General features: G+C 45.6%; 1 protein-coding gene across 8 annotated transcripts in view; it reads left to right on the forward strand.

Annotated features, from left to right (window-relative positions):
- Window positions 1–23,006, forward strand: part of ARSG (arylsulfatase G) — a 2,325,381-nt gene that overhangs the window by 1,176,166 nt on the left and 1,126,209 nt on the right. For 7 of the 8 annotated variants that reach the window (XM_086930959.1, XM_086930958.1, XM_086930961.1 and 4 more), the window contains one exon: window positions 199–332. The exons of the other annotated variant lie outside the window; for it this stretch is intronic. The gene's annotated coding sequence lies outside the window, so the exon portion shown is untranslated. The remainder of the gene's footprint in view (window positions 1–198; window positions 333–23,006) is intronic. 8 annotated transcript variants of the gene reach the window in all.

The raw sequence follows: 23,006 nt of genomic DNA on the forward strand, positions 1-23,006 counted from the left end.
TATTTTGGTGGGGGGGGAGTCTTGCAGCTGGATGTCTGTCTGCTGTGTCCATAGTATGCCAGTTCCAAAATGATATGAAGTTTCTAGACTCGTAAGCATGTCTTCAGTCTGTGTTATTTTTTCCTGAGTGAGTTGTATGGTGTAATCCGCGTTTTAAAAATCATAGGCTGTGATGTAAGCTGTTGCCTTTCTTGGCAGGTATCATCCTCTCGTTCTCTACATTGATATTGATATTCAACATTGAGATGGCGTAACGGAGGCTTTTGATCTCACACCTCGGGTTATGACAGTCTCCTTTCATAAATATGGCAGATATTTCTTTCCTGGCACAGGTATGTTTTTTATTTGAAATACAGGTAAATCTCTTTTTCATCTGCTTTGGTGATGTTTAGTGAATATTAGTCTTGGGACCTGATTTAAATCTCAGCGGACGGGTTACTCCATCACAACAAATATCCCATCCGCTGAAATATAAATCCCATAGAATATAATGGGATTTATATTTAGGTGGACAGGATATTCGTCACTGTTGTGTGATGGGTAATCCGTCTGCCGAGATCCAAATTAGGTCATTGGTTTAGTTTCTTACACCCCGCATACCATCACTACGCATACCATCACTCCGCATGACATTACATCCAGCATACCATCACTCCGCATGTCATTACATCGCATGCGCATTTACAACGCATGCGATGTAAAGACGATCTACCTCGTTGTGAGGAAACGGAGGCTATTCCGTTTCCTCACAATGACGTGCACTGTGCACCGCGCCTCAGACGAAGCAGGAACATGTAGAGCGGACCGACGATGAGAGAGAGGTAAGTAGTGGGGGTTACTTTTTTAGGGTTTATGGTGGGGCGTGCAGGGTAGTGTGTAGGTGTAGAGAGCAGAGTGGGGGTCGGGGGAGGTCGTGCTGGGGTAGTGTTGGGTGGTGTAGTGTAGGGTAGTGTTTTAGGGTTTAGGGTATTGTCTGGGGTAGTGCAGGCTAGTGTTTTAGTATAGGGAGTAGAGTGGGGGTCAGGGGAGGGTCTTGCCGGGGGTAGTGTTGTGGTCTTTGTGTATTGTAGGGTAGTGTTTTAGGGTAGTGTTGGGGGGGTCGTGCAGGGTAGTGTTTCTGTGTAGGGAGCAGAGTGGGGGTCGGGGAGGGTGGTGCTGGGGGTAGTGGTTAGGGTTTAGGGTTGTGTTGTGGTCTTTGTGTAGTGTAGGGTAGTGTTTTAGGGTTTAGGGTTTAGGGTAGTGTCAGGGGGTCGTGCAGGGTAGTATTAAGGAGTAAGGAGCAGAGTGGGGATTGGGGCAGGGTCGTGCAGGGAGTAGTGTTTTAGGGTTTAGGGTAGTGTTATGTTGTATGTGTAGTGTAGAGTTGTACTTTAGGGTAGTGTATTAAATGTACAGTTTTAAATTAATACTCAAGAATTAGATAATATTTAAATGACTTACCCACCCAAAACCAGTTTTCGTGCTATCTGTCCTAGTGGATATGGAACATTTTAAAAAAAAAACAATGAGATGTACACTTTTTAATTAATACTTAAGTATTAATTAAAAAAAAAGATTAATTAACATACTGTGATTTTTATTACTTACCCACCCAAAACCCCTGTGTTCCCTGGCATCCCGTGGTAAGTGACTAAAATAAAAATAAAAACATTTTCGCATTGAATTTTCATTGCTCTAGCATACGTTGTTATAAACAGCGTGGTAAAGGAACTTTTAATTGATTGAATACAATTTGTGTTGTGTTTGCTTCGTTATAAAAGCTTGCGGGGTCATAGCGTTTGCGTAGAGATAATTTTGTGGTAATGGTATGCAGAGTATTTGGCTGCGGGGTAATGTTGTATATTCATTTAAAACTGATGTTTTCAGTGCTGTTTTGGGTTTCATTCCCTATGAAAAGATTGTTCTTTACCTGTTTTAAATTAGAGATGGTGTAAGTGATGGTGTAAGTTGCCAATAGATAAACATGTCTTGAAACCAAAGTCTCTTTTTTTGAGTGGAATGAGCTGAATTGTATATCTAGATATGCTTTTCCATTACCTTCCTTTTCTTCCCTTTCACATGCCTTGATGGTCTTATTCCAAACTCTACCATCCTGTAACACAGCTAAATGCTCTTTTACATCTCTTTAACATGTAACAGTCCTGAGAAACACTAACACTCGTTTGACATGTGAAGCTTTTTTTTCTCTCTCTCTAACCAAAATCTCCAACTTTCTCCACGTCCATTTATTTCTGGCCCATCCATTCATTGTTTACTCTTGTCCCTGCTTTCCGTCCTCTAAACAAGGTGAAATGCGAAACACCAGTGATGATATATGGCATAGTTCATATAGCTTAGAGCATGTCTTTAATGACAAACTTCAAACCAAGACCATTTATCTTTAAACTATATGATTGATCTGTTCCATTAAACCATTACTATAAGGATGTTGGAGGAATGTTTTGATATACCAATACCGATAGAATCTAGTAAAAACTACATCTCAGCTGATGCCAATTGCGTACTGTTATCCATCACAATGTCTTCTGCATAGTCTTCCCTTTCTAAAACTCTGCGACAGTGGGTGTGCTGATGAACTACACATTTTACTACGGGTCACTTGGACATGTAATCTACAAGAGCAAGGTCAGACTTGGGTGTACTTTCTAAAACACACACTGGACCAGAAATGAACTCAGTAAAGGGTGGTGCATTATCTGAAGGAGAGCAGAGAAGGGAATTGGAGTCAGATGTTGTAGGTTTGCATCCAAGCACTGGCCAAGCTTAAAAGGTTTGCTGATGCGTTGACACTGATTTGGGTAAATTGAGATGTGGTGGTCTTAGAGGGCTCCACAACAATGGTTTGAATCTTGCCCAACAAGTTTACTTTGGTGTCAGGGCCATAAAGGGGAATAATAAGAGAATATGTTTGCTGTAGTGGTATGGTCAAAGCAGTTGAACACTATGTAAGGGAATGCTGAGAGTCTATATTAAGTGACAAAACTTAAGTAACCTTCCCCATTGATGCTGTGATGGGTTCAACGGCTACATGGAGCAAGCTAGCACTTTATATTACTGTACTCAAGACAAATACCTTCAGAACATCATCAACATAACTGTCATCCTTCTCTAAATCTACTTTTAACTGCAACCTAGAAAGACAGTCAGCAGTAAAGTTCTTTGCCCCGCTACGTAGTTCAATTTATATCAAAATTCCTGTAAAAGTGCAAAACATATGTGCCTTCCATGCCAACCATCCTGTACTCTCTATAGGTTTAATTATGCCTAGCGCACACAATTTGATCTCAATCTTTGTCTCAGATTTAGGGGACTTTTATGCACGTCAGGCAGAGCACTGTCTTTCAGAACAATGGAGTGTTGGATGCATTGTAATACAAACCTCAGAATGTTCATCCACCCATTTGTTGTCACTCACAATTCACCCTTCAACATGTTCAACACCACAACAAATGCAGTCTCGTTCTTTGAGCCATATGATTGGCATCTGCTACCATGTTGAGATCACTTTGCTTATCCCAACCCAACAAATTGAGCACATTTTTAATCAAATACAAAACACTCTAGTTACATGATATCAACTTTTAATTCAGCCTCAGGCTTGCCTAAAACGTCCACAGTCTTCCTACCATAAGCAAAAAAAACTATATTCTACTCCCAGAGTTGCACCTGATGTAAATTTCCAAACTCTTCCTCTAAAGTGAGAGTAAACAACAATCTTGTGTCATCCATAATTTGTACTGCCACATTGTTTTTTATCCCTCTACCAACCATGGATGCCATTTAGATTGTATCATCCCTTTCAGACACTGAAGGCGATATCATTAAAACAAATGTCTATCACTTTAACAGTATGGTTAATCTTACATTTACTACTCATTTTAGCCTTGCACACATGCCTAGAATGCCCCCTGTTTACATATTTGAAATAGATTTGATTCTGGGCTGTACATAGCTTAGGATTCTCATATGTGACTTACTGCCACAACAGAAACATAAATTTATATTTTTTCTTATGCAATCCCTTGAAGGTTGTACACTCGAAAAACACTTGCATCTTATCAATGTCAGACAAAACTTTACGTTATTCCTCTGGATTGTATATTTGTTTAACTTCCAAACTCTAAGTACCTGGGTTAATTACTCTCAAACATATTTCAGAATGTTCAATACTTCCGACTATGTTTAATGAAACGTCTAGAATCTCGTTACCTTCAGTTGCAATAGCATTACCTGTATTTTTTTCATTACTGTTTTTTTAGATTATTTTGTCCCTAATGATTTCATATTTAAGATCCAGGTGACTAGCTGTGGTAGCTAGTGTTCTTAAAGCATCCACAAAGTCATCAATAGGTTCGCTTGGAATTTGGTTTCTTTGGAACCATTTGTCATTTTAGCACTACATTTTTTAGGTTGAGCTGGCGTTGGAGTGCGAAGCGCTCCCGCCAGCGAGTTCTATAGTCACCATGTTAACTGGCAAGGGAGATAGAGCTGTGCACGAGCCGCTATTGGCCTGTGCACGAGCCGATTCAGCTCTGTGAACGCGCACGTCTCCGGAAGACGTGCTGCGCCCGAGCCGCCTCCCGCTTGTTTATATAAAGGGAATACGCAACTTATTCTTTTATGGTAAGAAATACAAATCCAAAGGCCAAACAGAACTCTTCAGAGGCTGTTCCAGTGGAATGTTTCCTCTCTTAGGAATCCACGCATTTGGATTGGTTGAGGGGAAGGTAAACATTGTGACCAGTCGGAGCTCACGGACTGCACAACAATGGATTCAGCAGTGGCATATCCAGGGCCCAACTGTCTCACCTTCCACCGCTCTGAGATGAAAATTAGCCCTCCTTTAGCCCAACTAAGAGTCTTCAAATTGGAAACAGGGAAGAAACAATCTTAGAAAAAGAGGCACCCGGACCGAAGAAACTATGGAAACTGAAGAAAATAAAGCAGAGGAAGCCACCCATCCGTAAGTAACCTGAAAAGCAATTTTTCAAAAAAGTAACAGCGCAGCTGCGAAACACGCTGTAAAAAAATATGCCTTAAGGACGCAGATTTTGTATTTCCCTTTTATTATACACTTCCCTCACATTGACACATTCATACATATCTCATGTCGTAACAGGGAGACCAAAAAGGAAACCAACAAAGGGAATAAAGAGGCAAAATAGAACAATCACTTTGGCCTAAGTTACATTTTTGCAGCTGCAATTTCTCTCCCCAAAGTGATGGCGGCAGTTCTTCCACCTCAGTGAAGGTTGAAATGCCACCTTTGAGTTCGTCACCTTGGCAGGGGACGTGTCCCCACCAAAGTGCCATAGAAGGAGCCACTTTTAGGAGTGAACCTCTGGAAAGATTTCCACCAGTTCCTAAGTTGCATGGGGAACTAACTATATGCCAGAAATGCTTCAATTTCTTACCGGTAATTGCATTACTCCGAGTACGTTTTCACCCTAATTAATTACCGAATGAGGCTCGGAGGCCTCATTAAGTAATTAATTAGGAGGGGAAACGTCAGGGGGAGGTAATTTGGGTATTAGAAATGTGTCCGCAAGATGGGTGCACATGCTCCTGGCCTCGATTTGGACTCCACCGACCGTGCTGGGCTGCAATTCCGAGCAAGATGTTTCCTTCCAGAAGTTGCCAATGAAGGTTTAGGCCGCATAATGCGTGAAGGGATTTATTAGGAGTACAGGGACAGTGGTTTGCTTCCTCACCCAAGCTGCTATTTATTTCCGAGCGGTGTCCAAACTCCTTCAATATCATTGTGTTTGGTGTACGATCTTGCAACCTCTCAGGATGTGAAAAGTGCGCCTAACGACTGGTAGTTGAATTAGCAGCAGGAGCTTCCTTCCCACAAGAACATTTTAATTGGAGGCGCAAAGAGTCTACCATTTCCTAGTAGTAGTAGTATCTTTATTGTTTGGTTGTTTAAAAGCATTACAATACAATTTAAAATAGGTAATCATTAGGAGCATCAAAACAAATATATAGGTATAGAAAATAGAAAGGGTAGAAAATATATAAGAATTAAGTAGAAAAGTGAGGGAGATATTAAAATAAAGACATCGCATTGACAACAATAGTAGGCACTCCTTAGAAAATATTTGCCGAGCGAAAGGAGTTCTTGTTGTAGGCGGTCCCTACATCATGAACTCCTTTCACTCTGTAAAATTGGTATCGCTCTCACTTTTCACGTCACGCTTATTGTCATTTATTGGGTGCGCACCTGAATGCCATTGTTTTGGAATAAACACCTGTCATATATTGACCTACATGTCCCTCTGTATATTACTTACAGCTCCCTTTTAAGAATGAACTTCCTACTCTCAATCATAGTGCCCCCCCACTGGGTCATTTCTGAATGGACCTTTAGGCCACACCAGAACCATTGTTTTCCAAAACAGCTTACCACCCCAGGTTCACATATTGGGGTACCCTTGTTTTCTCTATTACCAGATTCTGAGTTAAAGCCGCACAATCTACACCTTTCCTCACTTTTGACTCTGATATAGGAATTGATCACCAAAGCATGACAGGGTTTGCTGAATGGCGCTTGCATTAAATGAATAAAATGTACATTGCATTTTTAGTTTCCACTTTTAAAAATAAACCGTGGCTTATCCGTTCCTCTCATAGATTTTCTACTTTAAGATTGCCCAGATATGAATTCAGGAATTCGTTCCATGGATTTTTATACTTCAGTTTGTTCCCTATTATGTCTGACCATATATGGTGGCTTAATGTATGTTCCTTACAGATCTTTATCTTATGCAAACATTTGACAAAAACCAAATTTCTTGCTAATGTCTACTTAATCCGATCAATTTCCGACCTTATCAGGGTTTGAGAAGCATTTGGAGGGAAGCAAAATATATCCATATACAGATGACAAGCCATCTTATCAAAGACGTTGTGAAGGATCCTAAAAGTGATTCTAAGCCATATGTTAAAGATGGTAACAGCTTGCTTCTTACTACTTTTGCTATGGGCTCCTAAGTGGGTTCCGCTATTTTTGCCGGCAGTGCTTTTTAAAGTACAGCCTGAAGAGTTAGCCTTTCTTTTAATTGATAAGTTATGCTCCTTAAAAGTTCCTTGTTCATCAGATCTGATGCCAATTTATCTGTAATTCATCACCATTTCATTTTTTCCCTTTATTTACGTACCAGGTACCTTGCTTTCTCATTTTCCATGCAATTATCATTATCTTTGTCCTATTAAGTTTTATTTCCATCTTGTGTTTTTTGCTGTATGTGCCAAGCTCATTAAGAAGTCTTTGGAGCCCTATTAGCGTTTTGCTCATGAGAACTATATCATACCCATACTGTAGGCAAGGGAAGTTCTCCTAGCTAGGATGTGCTGCCACTGTGTTTAAAGAGTAATTTAAGTTGGGTATATAGAGATTAAACAATAAGGGGAGCAATACACATCGTTGCTTGAGGCGATTTTTAGTGTATATTTTTCTTGATACTACTCTATTTTTTGCCAATTTTATCCCCTAGCCACTTATTCAAACCTTTTAATTTGTAGAATTTGCATTTTAGGTCGAGCGTGGGCAGCGCATGCAATGCTCTGCGAGGCATGCTGTATTGAGGCACAGCATAGAAGCTCTGCCCATTTCCCACCCATCTTTACAATTGGCTCCTGTTACAGTCCTTGCGAAATTGTTGCTTTTCATTTGTGAATAGGCTTAGTAGACCCTCCTTGGTACCGCCTTGTATGCATTTGTAACTTCCCATAACGACTGGACTTTTTACTTATGTTGTCACACTGTCTGCTTTATAAGTCGGTGAGCACTATTTTCTTTAATGATCTTCCCCTATTCCACTCACGGCATCGCAGAAGCCGCCTGTTTTTATATTATTTGTATTTAAATTAACGAAAGCGGGTGCGCTTATTTAATTATTTAATTTACAGCGTGGGCTGCTTTCATTTTAGCAGGCTTGCTTATTTAATTTACAGCACGGGCCGCTTTCACTTTAGCGGTTGCGCTTTATTTAATAATTTCATTTACAGCGCGGGCCACTATCACTTTAGCGGATGCACTACAGATACTATTAAATTAATTACATTTTTTTTGCTTTGGGTGAAAGCGCTGTAACCTGAATACCGCTAGCAGCATCTAAAGAAAGGGGAACAGCCACCATTAGAGTGGTCTTGCATTTACGAAAGTTTAAGCTATTGGCATCAAAAATGACAATGCCTTTTATGTAAGTGTTGCTTTAAAAAACACATAAATAAAAGGCATTGTCAATTACAATGGCAATAGCTTAAACGCACGCAAATGCGAGACCTATTGCATTGCAAATGCTTGTTGGGGATTGAATTTCCTATCCAGAGTTTTCAAGAGAGGCATACAGTAGCTCATTCTTCTCCTGTGCACACCTTGATAATTTCCAAAGGTAAAGTCTTAAAAAACTCTTACCTTCAGCACTAAAATTGTATACAATCATTGCTTTCATCTTTTTTATAAGAAAAGGTGTCTCCATCTATAGATTCAAGGTATGAATCAAATGCCTCTCACCATTGTTCCCAATTCAAAGGTGGTGTTTGAGGCATTGACATTAAAGGAGGAGGTGCCGATATTTTTCCATAGTCACAAGAAATGCTCAACCTTTAGTGGAAGTATAAATTCACTACACAAACTGATACTCTGCCCAATTGCTATGCACACATTGCATGGGCGAATTGCTGCCAAATGCGCTCATCATTAAAAAAAATGGACAGGTAGAATAGGATAAAATCAGTGGCAGCTGGTGAGGTTTGTGAGTTGCGAGGCTGGGATTGGTGGCAGGGATTGGTGGCAGGGGCGTGAACCGCGCATTGTTTGTAAGGTTAGGGCTAAAAGAGGAATAGTTTTCATAGAACTGTCTTAGCAACCAAGCCTCTGACTTGCTTCTTTAGTGATGCATGTGTGCAGCAGTCAAGAAGTTTGTGAATGCATATCTGGTGAAGTAGAATTCTTAATTAATTCATTAAGTTAGCTTCCTGCAATCAAATATGTTTTTACCGCCATGTCACATCTGTTTCTTGGCAGGCACAGAGTTCGTTCAAAAGAATCATTATTTCACATCAAACCTTTGAAATTAGACCCAGACCATTTTTCTTGCCATATTTTTGGAGGCTTGAATGTGATAAAAGCCCCTTATAAATTGCTAGGGCTCTCAACCTCCTCTATGTTGAGCTTTCAATCCTAGCTATCTGTTACTTTGCATTATGGTACTTGCAGTTTTTGTCTTTCTCGTATTAAAAACAGAACTGAGGGTGGAATTAAACAAAGATAGAGGTCTGGAAATAAATGATTAATTCTGGTGATGTGTTAATGTTTGCACAGATGCGTTTGCTTGTGTCTGTGCGTGCATATATGTGATTGTGAGTAGGTCAATTTGGTCACTGCTTATTGCTTGTCATCCCATGTAAGTGGATGCTGCTCTGTGTACGGAGGGATTTTACTGATGTGCAAAACTGTAAATCAGGTTGTCCAGAGAAGTGTTACTGAGAGTGGTATCCTCTGTTTGGAGGAGATGGGGAGGAGGTTTCTAAATTAGGTGTTTGTAAGGATAGATAAACCTCATGAACGTGCAAGGTTCCTTTAAAATTAGAAGAGGCACCTCTCAGCAACCTATCTGAAGCACACCACTTGGTCTCACGCACATCATTATAATGTAATTTAAGATCTCTTCGCTTTTTTTAACTCCATGCTCTCATTCGGCACAGGGGGTATAGAAATTCTTTATTTAGATATAACACAGATATCTTTAAAAGAGGATTACATAGTTCACGTTGTATACAACTCATTAAAAATAAAAACAGCAAGACAGTCAATTAGCCAGCCATGATAAAAATAGGGGTCTTCCGCATCCTGGGCCTCCTAGGTCCATAAAAAACTTTTTTTTTTTTTTTTTTAAAGGATAAAAACCAGAAGAAAAAATAGTGCAAAAGTTAAAATCTAATATACAGGGAACTTCACCCCATTTTCTTTACTCTCACTGAATTGGATATCAAACAACTAAAAAACGACCCAATTCTCCTAGGGGTACTACTCATATTCTTTTCGTTTCATCCCCCTAGAAATTTGGGATGTATCGTAAGGATCATTAAGTAATAAAAAGGAAAAAGGAAATAAGAGGGAGGATTTAGCAGGACCTCTTTAACTTAAAATTGCGATATGCTTGCTGGATGAACTTTGTAAGTCTGATATTTAAGTCAGTGTTTTTAGGGTTCAGAGCCACAATGATGGCTTGCCTGCAGGTTCGGGCGCCCAACCTATTCCATTCGGCTTTTAGTTTGCACCTGCGTTGGAGGTTAAAGGCTGGGCAGAGGCAAACCACGTGTAGCAATGTTTCGGCTGTTTTACCGCACCCTCTGCAGGTTAGATCTTCCGCTGTCCGTCTCCAGGGAGGTAAATCTTGCAGAAAACGCCAATCACCCATTCTAATGGCTATAAGGGTGCGTTTTAGATACAGTGAATATGTGCAGGGAAAGTAAGCAGCGGGGAGTAGCCGACTGTAAGAATTTACAAGGGCCCAAGAATGGCTGCGTTTTGAGAAGAGCGCTTTGTCTGTGATAAGTGATCTCATTCTTACACATTTTTTTATGGCGATTTTAAACGCTGTCTGACTGGGGTTAAGAGCCCATAGGTCACCTGCTGACATTTGTTGAATGTAGTCCTTAAAAAGGCGACCAAACGTTCCACCTGGATTTTTCTGGGAGATTTCTAGCTAGACTAGAGATTCTAGTGAGCCTGGGTTAGCCTGCCTCAGCTTGTGACACAAGTTTAGGTATGCACCAATATTGAAAACCTCATAGTTTGGTAGCCCCATCTCCAGTCTTATCTGTGCAGCAGATGCAGAAGTTGGCAACTGGAGGACCTTTTTATAGATTTTGGTGGTATGTTGGTTTAGGGCCGTATTCAATTTACCCTTGAATGACTCTATCCCGTATGATAGGGTGGGGCCGATTTTCGCTCTCAGGACTTCCAGGAGGGGCGAAAGAGTTGGACCTGAGAGGTTTTTCGAAAGCTTGGTTAAAGATACTGCAAGAGTCGTGGCTTTAACTGCAATCTCATGGCGCTGTTTTAAAAGGTTGCCCCTTGAATCCAGGTAGACACCAAGATATTTATACGATTGACCTATCGCGAGGCTTATGTTGTTAAAAGTCCACCCACCGCAGACATGTTGTTTCTTCCCAAAGGGGACTACTTGGGTTTTCTTTAGATTGACTTCTAATTGATTCGCTATTGTGTAGCGAAGCAGTGTGTCAAGGAGCCTTTGCAGCCCGACCTTGGTAAGGCTGAAAAGAACAAGGTCATCGGCATATAACAGATTACCGAGTGCCGTGCCGCCCACCTTTGGAGGATGACTATTAGTTTCATCCAGGGTCTGTGACAGATCTGCTATAAACAGGTTAAAGAGAAGGGGGGCCAGCACGCATCCCTGTTTTACACCTCTCGTTGTCATAATTTTCCGCGAGAGATGCGTGCCGGACCCTAACTTCACTCGTACCCAGGTACGGGAGTGAAGTTGAATCATGGCCTCCAGTAGTTTGTCCGGGATCCCCCACTTCCTTAGCTTTTCCCATAGAGCCGCCCTAGGAACCCTATCAAATGCTGCTTTGAAATCGACAAAGCAGCATAGCACTGTCCTGGATGTTAAGAGTGCTTTGTCGACGATGGTTGACACTGCTAGGAGATTGGTCATAGTCCCTGAGTTGGCAACGAACCCCGTTTGATTCATTGGAATCCGGTTGTGTTCCGTTGCCCATTTCTTCAGGTCCTCCAAGAGGAGGCCTGCATAGTGCTTAGCCTCAATGTCCAAAAGAGCTATGAGTCTGTAGTTGTTAGGGGCAGCGCGAGATCCTGATTTATAAATTGGATGTATTATTGCACCCCGCCATGAGTCTGGGATGGTTGCGGTTCTCAGGGCGTAGTTGAAAAGGTTTGTTAGAGTTCCTGACCAAAAAGCTACATCAGATTTGAAAAGGTTCTGTGGCAGGCCATTTGGGCCCGGTGCTCCATCTGATCTTGCTTTAGTCACAACTGTCGCTACTCTGTCTTGGGACACCTGAAGATCCGTATTGAGTGAGCTTGACGGCTCAATGGGTGTATTCCGCTGGGTGCTGGCCCCGATCACGGTCTCTCTCAACGGACCACATCCTATGGGTCCTAGATGTTCTGGGGAACTGAAATGGTCTGTGAGGAATGATGCCCATTCAGACTCTTGGATATTTGCTGATCCGAAGCTGGTGGTGCTCGGATTGGTGTGGTTTATTAGGGCCCAGAACTTTCTTGGGTTTTTGCTCTTACTCTCCCACACCAGTTTGCACCAAAATTGATTTTCGTGTTTCTGTTTGTCTTTGAAGGTCGCCAACCTAAATGACTTTTGGGCAGCTTGATAGAGATTTAAACATTCGCTGTTCCCAGGATATTTTGCAAGTGACCACAGGGCCTTATTCCTGGCTTTCTTAAGTAACTTTGACTGTAATGAAAGTTTAAAATTGTGAGGCTGAGTTGTCCTTCGGGCCTGCTGTATTACTGGAAAACTGTTGGTCAGATGGGAGCACAGCATTGTCCATATTACGATAGGGGAGGTATCTTGATCGTTTCCGCCTTTTATACGTTCCATGCATACCTGTAGGATAATTGGGCTGATATCATCGCTCCACTTAAGGCGCTTAAGATTTTCCGTATATGTTCCCAGACACGCTGAGGGTGCGGGTTTGTGCTTCACTGTGTTTGTGTTAAGGGATATGACCTGGGGCCTGTGGTCGCTTTCAGAATGTGGAAGGATACAGAAGCTGGTCAGACAATGAAGCAGGTCCGCGTTACAGATGGTGTAATCCAGATAAGAGTGTTTGCTACCGTTAGTCCAGGACCAATTCGGGGGGATATCCCCCGAAGACCTGCCATTCATTACCAGGTAGCCGGCGCTGTAGAGTTTCATCACACAGATCTCACCCAGACCGCAATAGGCTTGATTGGTTGGTTTGATTTGTGTCAAGGCCTCAGTAATGGGGAATAAGAAGGGCCCGTCGGTGTCTGCTAAGTCCCCCTGAAATAAGTTGGTATTAAAATCCCCCGTGACAATGCAGTCTGAGTCGGGGTGTTCCGCAGCTATGTCGCTCATTATTTCCGTTAGGCGTGCCAGGTGATCTTTTTTTGTACGTGTATTGGGGTTGATATATACATTAAAAAGAAGTGGGCGCTGTTTTCGCCACAAGTTAATTTTAACCCCGAGTAGCCAGTCTTCCTTGATACTTAATCGTGAGATTGGGCCTTTTAGGTTATTTGATATGTATATTGAAAGGCCACCTTTGGCATGGCCGTAGCGGCTGTCCCTGAGTGCAGGTTTCCATAATTCAATATAGCCAATGACAGGAAATCCTTCTGTAGCCCAGGTTTCCTGTAGGGCTATTACTGCATGTTCGCATAGGAAAGAAAAAGTGTCAGGGTGCGTAATTTTCTGATGAAGGCCGCTAATTTTCCAAGAACATATAAGAAAAATGGGATCAGCTTCTGGAATAGGAGCGGTTGTAGATGGAACTACTGGTGGAATTGGCATTGCTTGGAGTTTGTTGTTATGGGCAGAAAGCTCTACTTCAGAGGGTCAATCTGAGCTTTTGGTTGACAAGATTGCTGGGAGCCATTCCCAGCCTAGACTTGTGTCGGCGTTGGAGGCCACCGTTGGAGGAATATTATACAGTTCCTCGGATCCTGCCGCGTTTTTTAAGATCGAATACGGTCTGAGATAGGGCGCTGGTCTGGTAGTACCAGCATTTCGAGGAGGTATCGGCTGGATTAGTAGGGAGGTGGGGTAACCTGGAGTGGAATATGGATACACTCTGATGCCCCAGTCCCGAAGGGTGGTCTTGTGGTTCAAAAAGACTCCTGCCCAGCTGGCCGACTTGAGTGACACTAGCGTTACCTCGGACGGTTGGGTGCCTCTTGGTGGGAGAAATTCGATAGATTCTATGTCCTCCGATGCCAGGCCTGCGAACCCCGGGATGCCTTCCACGAGTTTTATTATGTTAGATCTGTTGAGGATATCTTGTCAACCCCTTGATTTATATTCTGGTGCCAGTAGGATGTGAAAGAGTGAGGAATCATTTTTATTCTCTTCTTTGGGTATGCTTGGGGCCGACTTGTTGATTTTATTAGTAGACAGGCCTGCGTCTGTTTTCTGCACCTGTTGCATTGGACAATTAGGAACCTTCAATGAAGGATGACTGGTTTTGGGCACAGTTGTTTTTTGGATGTAAATTGTTTTTGTGAAATTCATTCTTGTTTTTACAGTGTCCACACGGGGAGGAGTTGTGGCCGACACTGGGTTAGATTTTATTAAAGTAACTGTGGGCCCTATTGGGCTTGGCTCAACAGTTTTGGTCATTAGATTTTCCACAGCTATGCTTGATTCTTCGGTTGCTGCTCCCGTAGCTGGTTCGGTAAGATCTTGGATACCCCCCGAGGATGGCTGGGTAGCGCTTGCTGGTGAATCCCCTTTTAATTTGGGGCCACTGGGACTTGTTAAAGTTGGTGGGACATCCGTCTCACTTGTGGCTTTCTTATCAACTGCCTTCGCAAAGAGGGGAAAGAAGTCCTGGTGTGCGGCATTTGCTTTGGCTCTTGTCTTGTTTCTATGTTTGCGCTGTCGTTTGCGCTCTCTCTTGCTGCATGGTGGCTGGGGGGCTGACAACACTTCTGATTTGGAGGGTACCAAGGCCACTGGGCTGGCCATTGACCTGGTCACAGGGTTATCCATGCAGGTTGTGTGTCCGGTGGAAGCCCCGGCGTTTTCACTCGTCACTTCAGTTCGGTCAGAACCCGTTGTTGCTGGTTGGAGGTGTCTGCTTTTTGGCTGATCGTTTAGCTGGTTTGTGCTTGGTTCTGTTCCACCACCTGGCTTAAAGCCTTTATTAGTAATGGACCATGGGTTAGTAGAGGCTTGGTCCGTTACCGATGGTTTTTGCTGTTGCAGACCAGAATTTGTGGATGAGTTACCCCCCTTCAGCGACTTAACTTCCTTTATGACACTGGATAGAAAGTCTGGAAGCGAAGAAAGTGAGTCAATGATTGGGGAGCAACAGCAGACAGACTGTACGAGCTTGTGCTCCTAATATTAAGTTGTTCAATTTGTCGAGTTTGTTATCTATCCCTGCCGTGAACAGGGCTAGAGTATTCAAAAGGTCGACCTGCACGTCCAGTTTGTCCGAATGCTAATTTAGTGCGTTAACTGTTTGTTGAAACGTTAGGAGGAGTTGTGGCCAGACTCCGGTTACGGTTAGGTCTTCTTTGTTAGAGTTAATGTTTGGCGTATGATTGGGGGAGTTTTGGGTGTTTTTGAAAAAGAATAACAGATCCGCTAAGAGCTGGTCGTTCGGATCGGTTTTCTTGGCTGTTTCTCGAAGGGATGATATTTTTGCTACTGGTGGTGAGAATACAGTGTGCTGAGGGCTTGACACGACGTTGTCTATGCGCTGGGGACTTAGCGTGACCAGGAGCTGATTTAATGTGTTAATGACTTGGGGTGAATGGGACGTTTGGAGAGTGATATTGCGCACGTGGGGATTTTGCACATGAATTTGTGCAAGAGTTGATTGGCAGTGGGGAACCATTGTAGGTTCATTTGACGGGGCGTGCTCTTGTTGAGAGGTAAGTGCAGGGGACTCTGGTCTCTGTTTGTGATCTGAAAAGGAACTTGGGTTAGGTTGCAGGTCCACCGGGGAGGACTGGAGCGGGCATACTCCTTGCTTGTCTGTTCCAGCGGATAAAAGTTGCTGTCCTAATTGCAACTGTGGTTGAAAAATGACTGCGGGGTTTTGTTTAGGGCTTACATCCCCTGGCCAAGCCGAGATAGAATCGTTGAAAGTTGATCCAAAGATATACACTCCCGGGGGTTGGGCAGACTTTTTGGATTTCATTGACCACTGTAATGGGGATAACAGTTGTGAAGGAGGCACGCTTATTTCGGCCGGTTGGTCCGGAGCACCAAGCCTTGCTGCGTCCTGGGGCTGGGACTATGGATGCGTATCCAACGTGGTTGGTGTTTTCTTAAAGTAGGACAACAGGTTTGAGTGCTTCATGGTTTTTGGCATGTCTGAACTCTTGCCTTTCTGACTTGAGTGGCAGCAACTGGTTGGAGAAGCTTTTACCGCTGTCACTATTTCCTCGGGACCCAGGAGGGTTGAATGGCTACCCGGATGGGGTTTCTCTTTGGGTGCCGGTTGTTTTGTAATCCTCCGTTTGGGTGCCGCTGTGGTCCTTCTTACCTTCCCCGATCTCATTGCCTCAATTAAATGGAGATAGGCTAAGCTACCAAGGCTGATAGGAGCCTAAAAGTAGTCCAAAATAGTCCAAAAAAGGGGGTTGCTATAGCCTTATTCATTCGGCACAGGTATTGGCATGGAAGTCTTGAATGACAGAATGGTAGTAACCTGTTTATCTCTTAACATCCACTCAGGAAGACCTCCTTAAGCATGTTGCAAAATATGTGCATTAAAAAAAACTATAACAATCTTAGGGCTCAGTCTGTCGACCGTGGACTATTGAAAGTGCAAATAGTCCTTAATGATTTGATGCACGTCTAATACGCACAGACTCCTACTGCAGGCGCACTAGACCATGAAGCCATGTTATCTCCCTCTGCGGCCTTAGAGGACTCACAACGTTAAAACAAGAGTCCTAAAACAGCTCCCACTCCCAGATAAGTTTGACCCAGATTGGGGGTCTGAGCATGGCGGCAAACAGATCTGGGGATGGATCGACTGGTAGGCTGTGTTTGGAGAAAAGTGAGGTTCCTAGAGTAGAGGCAGTTTGCTTCGCTCTAAGATCACTCAAAAGTGTGTGTTTCTCATTACAGGGATGGCAAAGGGGACTGTTTGTACTGCGTACGAGCATGAGTGCAAGGGGTGAAAGAATAAGCAAGGGACCAGACCCTGACACAGGAACAAATAAAACAAACCAAATAAGCCTGGGCACTGCAGCTGTCACTTTTCTTTCTTTGCCTTATTCTGCCACAGTTCCCAGTCTGCACAAATTACTTCACAGACCCAGCACACTTTTTTTTACTACCTCCATGCTGTCATTCGGCACAGGTATTGGCATGGATGCCATGAATGACAGAATGATGGGAACAGGTTTAGCTTTTAAAATCCTCAAGCAGACCTCCTTAAGCACGGTATAAAATATGCGGCAAAACAACTAAAACCCAACAGTCTTGGGGCTCAGTATGTAGACCCTGGAATATTGAAAGTGCAACTAGTAGTCCCCCTATCAATGCACGTCTTTAACCTCACATTACACGGACTGTGTCCTACTACAGGCGCACCAGCATAAGCCATCTTATCTTATCTCCCACTGCGGGCTCAGAGTCCACGCGATGGTGGAATAGTAAAGAGACCAGATAAGCTTGCCCCAGCCTGGTCAAGGTAAATAAGAATATGGGCAAACTGACCTGTTGATGGGTCGACTGGTAGGCTGTGGTCAGAAAGAAGCGAGGTTTGAAACCTCACAGAGAAAAGAAGGAGATAAAGTAATTACTTTGATTTTCCCAGATCACACACATTACAATTACATCTGTGTTTGCCAGTACAGGGAGGCTGTGTGAACTGAGCACAAGCAGGAGAGTGCCAGGGGTGAAAGACTAAGCGAGGACCAGAGCAGAAGGACCAGACACAGAAACGGGCGCAAATACAAAGCAAATGACCCTGGGCCTCGCAGCTGTTTACCTTACAATGCCGCAGTGCCTGGTCTGCTGCCGACACCTTCCGACATGACATACCACGTTGATGAGTCGGAGTGGAGTCGCTGTGACTGGAAGAACCTGCAGTGCTGTGCACAAGGTCACTTTCGGCACTACAAACTGCAGTAAATCAAATCATGTGTCTAAAACATAGCCACACACGGGAGCAAAAATGGCGTCCAGCTCTGAATTATATGCGTGAAGCAATGTGTGTGTCATACACCACAAGTCTACTGGAGTCCTAGACTCGATTTCCTGCCTAGAGCTACTCTACCCCAACCTTTTCCATCTCGTAACAAGTGATCCAGCGCGGCACCTAATCAGGGATCAATACTCAATAACATCACATATAAATGGCCCTTACACATTCACCCAAATCCCTGATGCACTGGTGTCAAGTTTTAATGACGTGACAATAGTTTTCTTCTACAGTTTCATATCTGACATTTCTAAATACATAACTGAACCTTCATGTCACTCTCTTTCCTCTGGTCAATGGACCATTAGTTGAGAAGTTGATGGTAATAATAGTACTATCTATCTGTCTAGTTAGCTAAATAATCACAGAATCTTGGTAAGATTAATACAGTTTATTGCAAAACAATGTGAGAGAAAGAATGCTCATTGAATAGAAGTTACAAGGCTAACACAGAAAATTCCCAAAAGGGAGAAAAAAAGCAACAAAAAATGCAAAGAGTGTCATACTTATCAAATAAACTAAATGGATATGAAGGAGTGGATAGATGAAGAGACATAAGTTTCAGAAACAAAAATACATTTGCAAATGATTATGCAAAATGTAGGAAAACATGAAACTATACTAACCCAAAGATCTCTTAGAAATACTACCCCCCTGGCCAAGGCGGCAGGGGGGGTTCCCCGTGATAGAGTCAGGGAACAAAGATTTCAGGATACAGTAACGGGACAGGATCAGTTAGGCCTCTCTGCAAACCAACGGACACCGACCAATCCCCCCCCCCCCTATCTATCGAATGCGCTCGCTCTCTCTTGCAGCAGCTGCTAACCCCACCCCAGTTATACCCTAAAATCTACATGTCCAACCCACAATAGTTAAAACAATTTTCGGAACTATGTCTTTCATACCACCATGATCACATTCATAATCCTACAGTCTTCTTTGTTTTTACATCGTTCTCATTACATGATCCTCAACTTGTATATACTTCTTTATTCATTCATGATACATGTAACAATTTTCATACTTCACATGAGTCCTTTTTGCTGTGTCCGCGTAAGAAGTATATACACTGACTTCGGGTCTCATGGCCAGTCTCATCTCTTGGCAGGCAAACAATGTTTTTTCGTAGCCGATCAACCTTGGCCTTTCACACTCTTCTGCAGCGCTCAACATTTCTGCCTATTTATTGGGTTATTCATGGTTTTCTCCAGCCTCCATCTATCATGTCAATTTTAGGACATGTAGGCCCATCAGCTCACTATGACGAATAAAACATAGGCATTTCTTAATTGCATGAAATGCACTTTTCACTGTTTACCACCCACATTTGCACTATCCCATGTTAATGTTTTTCTTAAGCAAATCTTTAAGCAAAAGCGACATTATTTATTATTATTTTTAAAGCAAGAATCTGAAAGAAACAGGTTAGTATTAGATTTCTTACCTTAGAATATCCCCAGGCGTCAGACTGGATCCGGAAACTTTTGGGTAGCAGTACCCTTGCGCGTCGGTAGGCGTCGTCTGTGGCTCTGCGTCCGTCGTCGGCATCGTTGGCGCCGTGATGACGTCGAAGTACTTAGACTCCGCCCTCGCGCGCTGACGTCAGCTCTTCTTTTTTCCGCGCCAGCAAGCGCCGATCCGGAAAAAGTGGTACCCTTAGTCAATTTTGACTAAACTTTTTCGATCATTTTTGATCCTTTTTCGAAGTCTAACGACTCCGACGGTGCCGGTAGGGATGCCCGGGTTCAAACCCTGCGCCGACTGCGACCGACTGATGTCAGTTACCGACCCCCATCGCCGGTGTCTTCATTTCCTGGGCCTCGACCACGAAGACAAGGCCTGCTCGGACTGCCGGGCCCTGAGGTCCAAAGCTAGATAGGAGCGGTCCCGCAAGTGAATCGAGCTCCGGCAGTTGGCCTCGCGCCTCTCGAGGTCCCAGTCCGCGAGGAGGTCGAGGGACCGGTCGCTGGGTCGGAGCCACCATAGTTCCGGGAGTCGTCCTCAGTCTTCGGGCTCGAAGTCCTCAGGTAAGCATAAGAAGTCGAAGAGACGTCATCGCTCTTCCGACTCCCCCGTCGCTCACGTCACGCGTCCGGGGGTTCGGGCGACACCACCCTCACGGCTTCGGCGTCGCTGCTTGCTTCATACCCGTCGGTCCCTGGGCAGAACGCGACGCCGGAGGTCGCTCACTCCTCCGTCGGGCTCCGCAGTGCCTTCGGGCCCAGCGGCCCTGACTGGGAGTCTCAGCGGGTCGGGCGCTTCGGCCCTGATGCCGTCGGGTGCTTCGGTCCTGACGCCGCCGGTGACTTCGGTCCCGGCTCCGCAGGCCCCCGCAGGATCCGGTTCCGGATCCGGGTTGTCACCGGTCGACCTCACGACCTCGCCGACACCGGCCCCCAGGGTGTTGCCTCCGGGCGGCGCCATCCCCGATCCCTCCCTCGATTCGGGTCCAGCGCAGCTCTCGACGCCGATCGGAGACTTCTACTTCTATGACACGGCCCCATCTTTTGGTCCTGAGTTTCAGGAAATGGGTGGCGAGGGGGATTGGGAGTGGTCTGAGGACCCTCTGGCACAGGAGTGCCAGTGTTATCAGGACTGGGCAGCTGAGCTAGGTTAGGCCAGTGGTCTGGACACTTCGCCAGACACTGATTTTGTCTCCCCTCCTACTGTGGCTACGGAAGAGGGGACTGCCTATAGTGTGGTGCTGACGCGGGCAGCCAAGGCCTTGGGCCTGGAGCTCCCCGTCGCAGCCGTGAGGACTAACCTCCTCACTGAGGTCCTTAAACCACAGGCAAGCTCGGCCAAGCCTCTGCTGCTGTTTAACGAGGCCTTGTCTGACGTTCTTCTGGGCACTTGGTCCAACCCCGCTACAGGTCAGCCTGTAGATAGGAACGTGGCCAGACACCACCGCCCGGCTCCGGCCCAGCTCCGGGCGACATTTGCTTCCGGTCCACCCACCCCCCACTGAGAGCCTGGTCATCCAGGCCTCTAACTCCCAGACCGCATTCCTGACGGCTCCCCCGATAGGGAATCCAAGAGGTATGAGCAATACGGGAAAAAGGTATTCTCCTCCCTGAGTTTAGGGCTGCGGTCAGTCAACACCGTGTGCCTCTTGGGCTGTTACACCCAATATCTGTGGAACACATTCGCGGACGTGCTGCCACAATGTCCGGAGGGGCCGAGACACGGCACGGTACTCCATCCGGTGTGGCCTGGATACCATGGATTCACTGGGCAGAGCGATGGCAACGGCGGTGGCGATTCGTCGCCACGCCTGGTTGAGGTCCGCCAACTTCTCGGCTGATGTCCAAAACACCCTTATGGACATGCCATTTGACCTTGAGCGCTTTAAGGATTCCAGGGCTACAGCCAAATCCTTGGGCTTCTCGGCCCCCCGCCAGCAAACGGCTGCCTTTCGCGGCCAAGGAAGGGGTGCCCCCACACGTCCTGCCAGCCACGGGCCGCCAACTACCGTCCAGCGTGGTGGCGGATGTGGAAACCACCGTGGCGGCGGTCGGGGACAACGGCGAGGCCAGTCCACACCCGCCCCTGCAGCATCTGCCTCAAAAATGTAAATGTAGTGTATTTTGTAAAGCGCACAGCTGCCCCAACGGGGCGTCCCGGCGCTGTATAACGCTGTGGAACCCTTCCTGGCTTTCCCTGTGAGATGCCCCTCCTGGGCACCCCCAAGGTGAAGTCAGGCATCCCAGTGTTGTAGGGGCCATTGTGGAGATTAAGCAAGCTATTGCCCAGAGTTGCAGCATGGGACCCATGATTAGAGTAGGCACCGAGGCGAGAATTATCGAGTCCGCGGACATTGAGCCCAAGACCCTGCCGCGTCGGGACTTGAACCCTGGTCCCGGGCCTGATCTCTGCTTCAGAGTCTGCCGCTGTAACCAGTGAGCCACACTTCTCCTCAAAAACCCTCCCAGTCCGAGGTTTCAGGCCCATGTGACACCAGTGGGGGGCAGGGTTCGCCATCACCACCTCTACTGGCGCACTGTCACATCGGACAAGTGGGTGCTGCAAATCGTCAAAAGGGGCTACTCCCTCCCCTTCGAGGCGACCCCTCCAGCCATGCCACCGCAGTACCACCGCGTGTCGGGGTATCACTTGAAACTTCTACAAGAGGAAGTTAAGGCCCTCTTGGCCAAGGGGGCCATCAAGCGCATTCCTGGGCCAGAAGTAGGGTGTGGTTGTTACTCCCACTTCTTTCTGGTACCCAAGAAGGGCAAAGGGGGCCTATGCCCTATCTTGGACCTGCGGAACGTCAACGGCTTCCTCCGGCAGGAGAAGTTCAAGATGCTGACTCTAGCTCAGGTCTTAGCTGCCCTGGACCCAAGAGAGTGGATGGTAGCTTTGGACTTGTAGGACGCTTATTTTCATATCCCGGTCCTGCCGGCCCACCAGCGTTACCTGCGGTTCACGGTAGGCCACCAGCACTTTCAGTTTACCGGGCTCCCCTTCGGCCTTACCAGCGCCCCACGGGTGTTCACGAAAGTGATGGCGGTGGTCGCAGCTCATCTGCGCAGGTTAGGGGTTTCAGTCTTCCCCTACCTCGACAACAGGTTGTTGAAGGCAGGCTCGCCCCAGACAGCCGTCAGCCACCTCCATACTACAGCCGACCTCCTGCACCTGCTGGGGTTCTCTATCAATGTGCCGAAGTCACACCTGTGCCCCTCTCAGAAGCCCCTCTTCATCGAAGCGGTTCTAGACTCGGTTCTAGACTCGGTGCTGTTTCGGGTTTATCCTCCCGAGCAGTGGGTTTGGGATATTCAGGCTCTGATTCCGATCTTTCAGCCGTTATCCCGAGTCTCGGTCAGGTTGACGCTGCGGCTTCCGGGGCTGATGGTCTCCTGCATCCTTCTGGTGCATCACGCCAGGTAGCGGATGCGGGCTCTACAGTGGGACCTGAAGTTTCAGTGGGCCCAGCATCAGGGCAACTTGTCCGACCATGTCTTGATCTCGGAGGGCACTGCAATACAGTTGCAGTGGTGGCTCACGGACCGCGATTGGGTCAGCGGCAGATCCCTCTCCCTACCCCAACCGGAGCACGTAGTTGTGACGGACGCGTCCCT

The sequence above is a fragment of the Lissotriton vulgaris genome, chromosome 7 (genome assembly GCF_964263255.1).
Source record: "Lissotriton vulgaris chromosome 7, aLisVul1.2, whole genome shotgun sequence".
In the NCBI taxonomy this organism is placed as follows: domain Eukaryota; kingdom Metazoa; phylum Chordata; class Amphibia; order Caudata; family Salamandridae; genus Lissotriton; species Lissotriton vulgaris.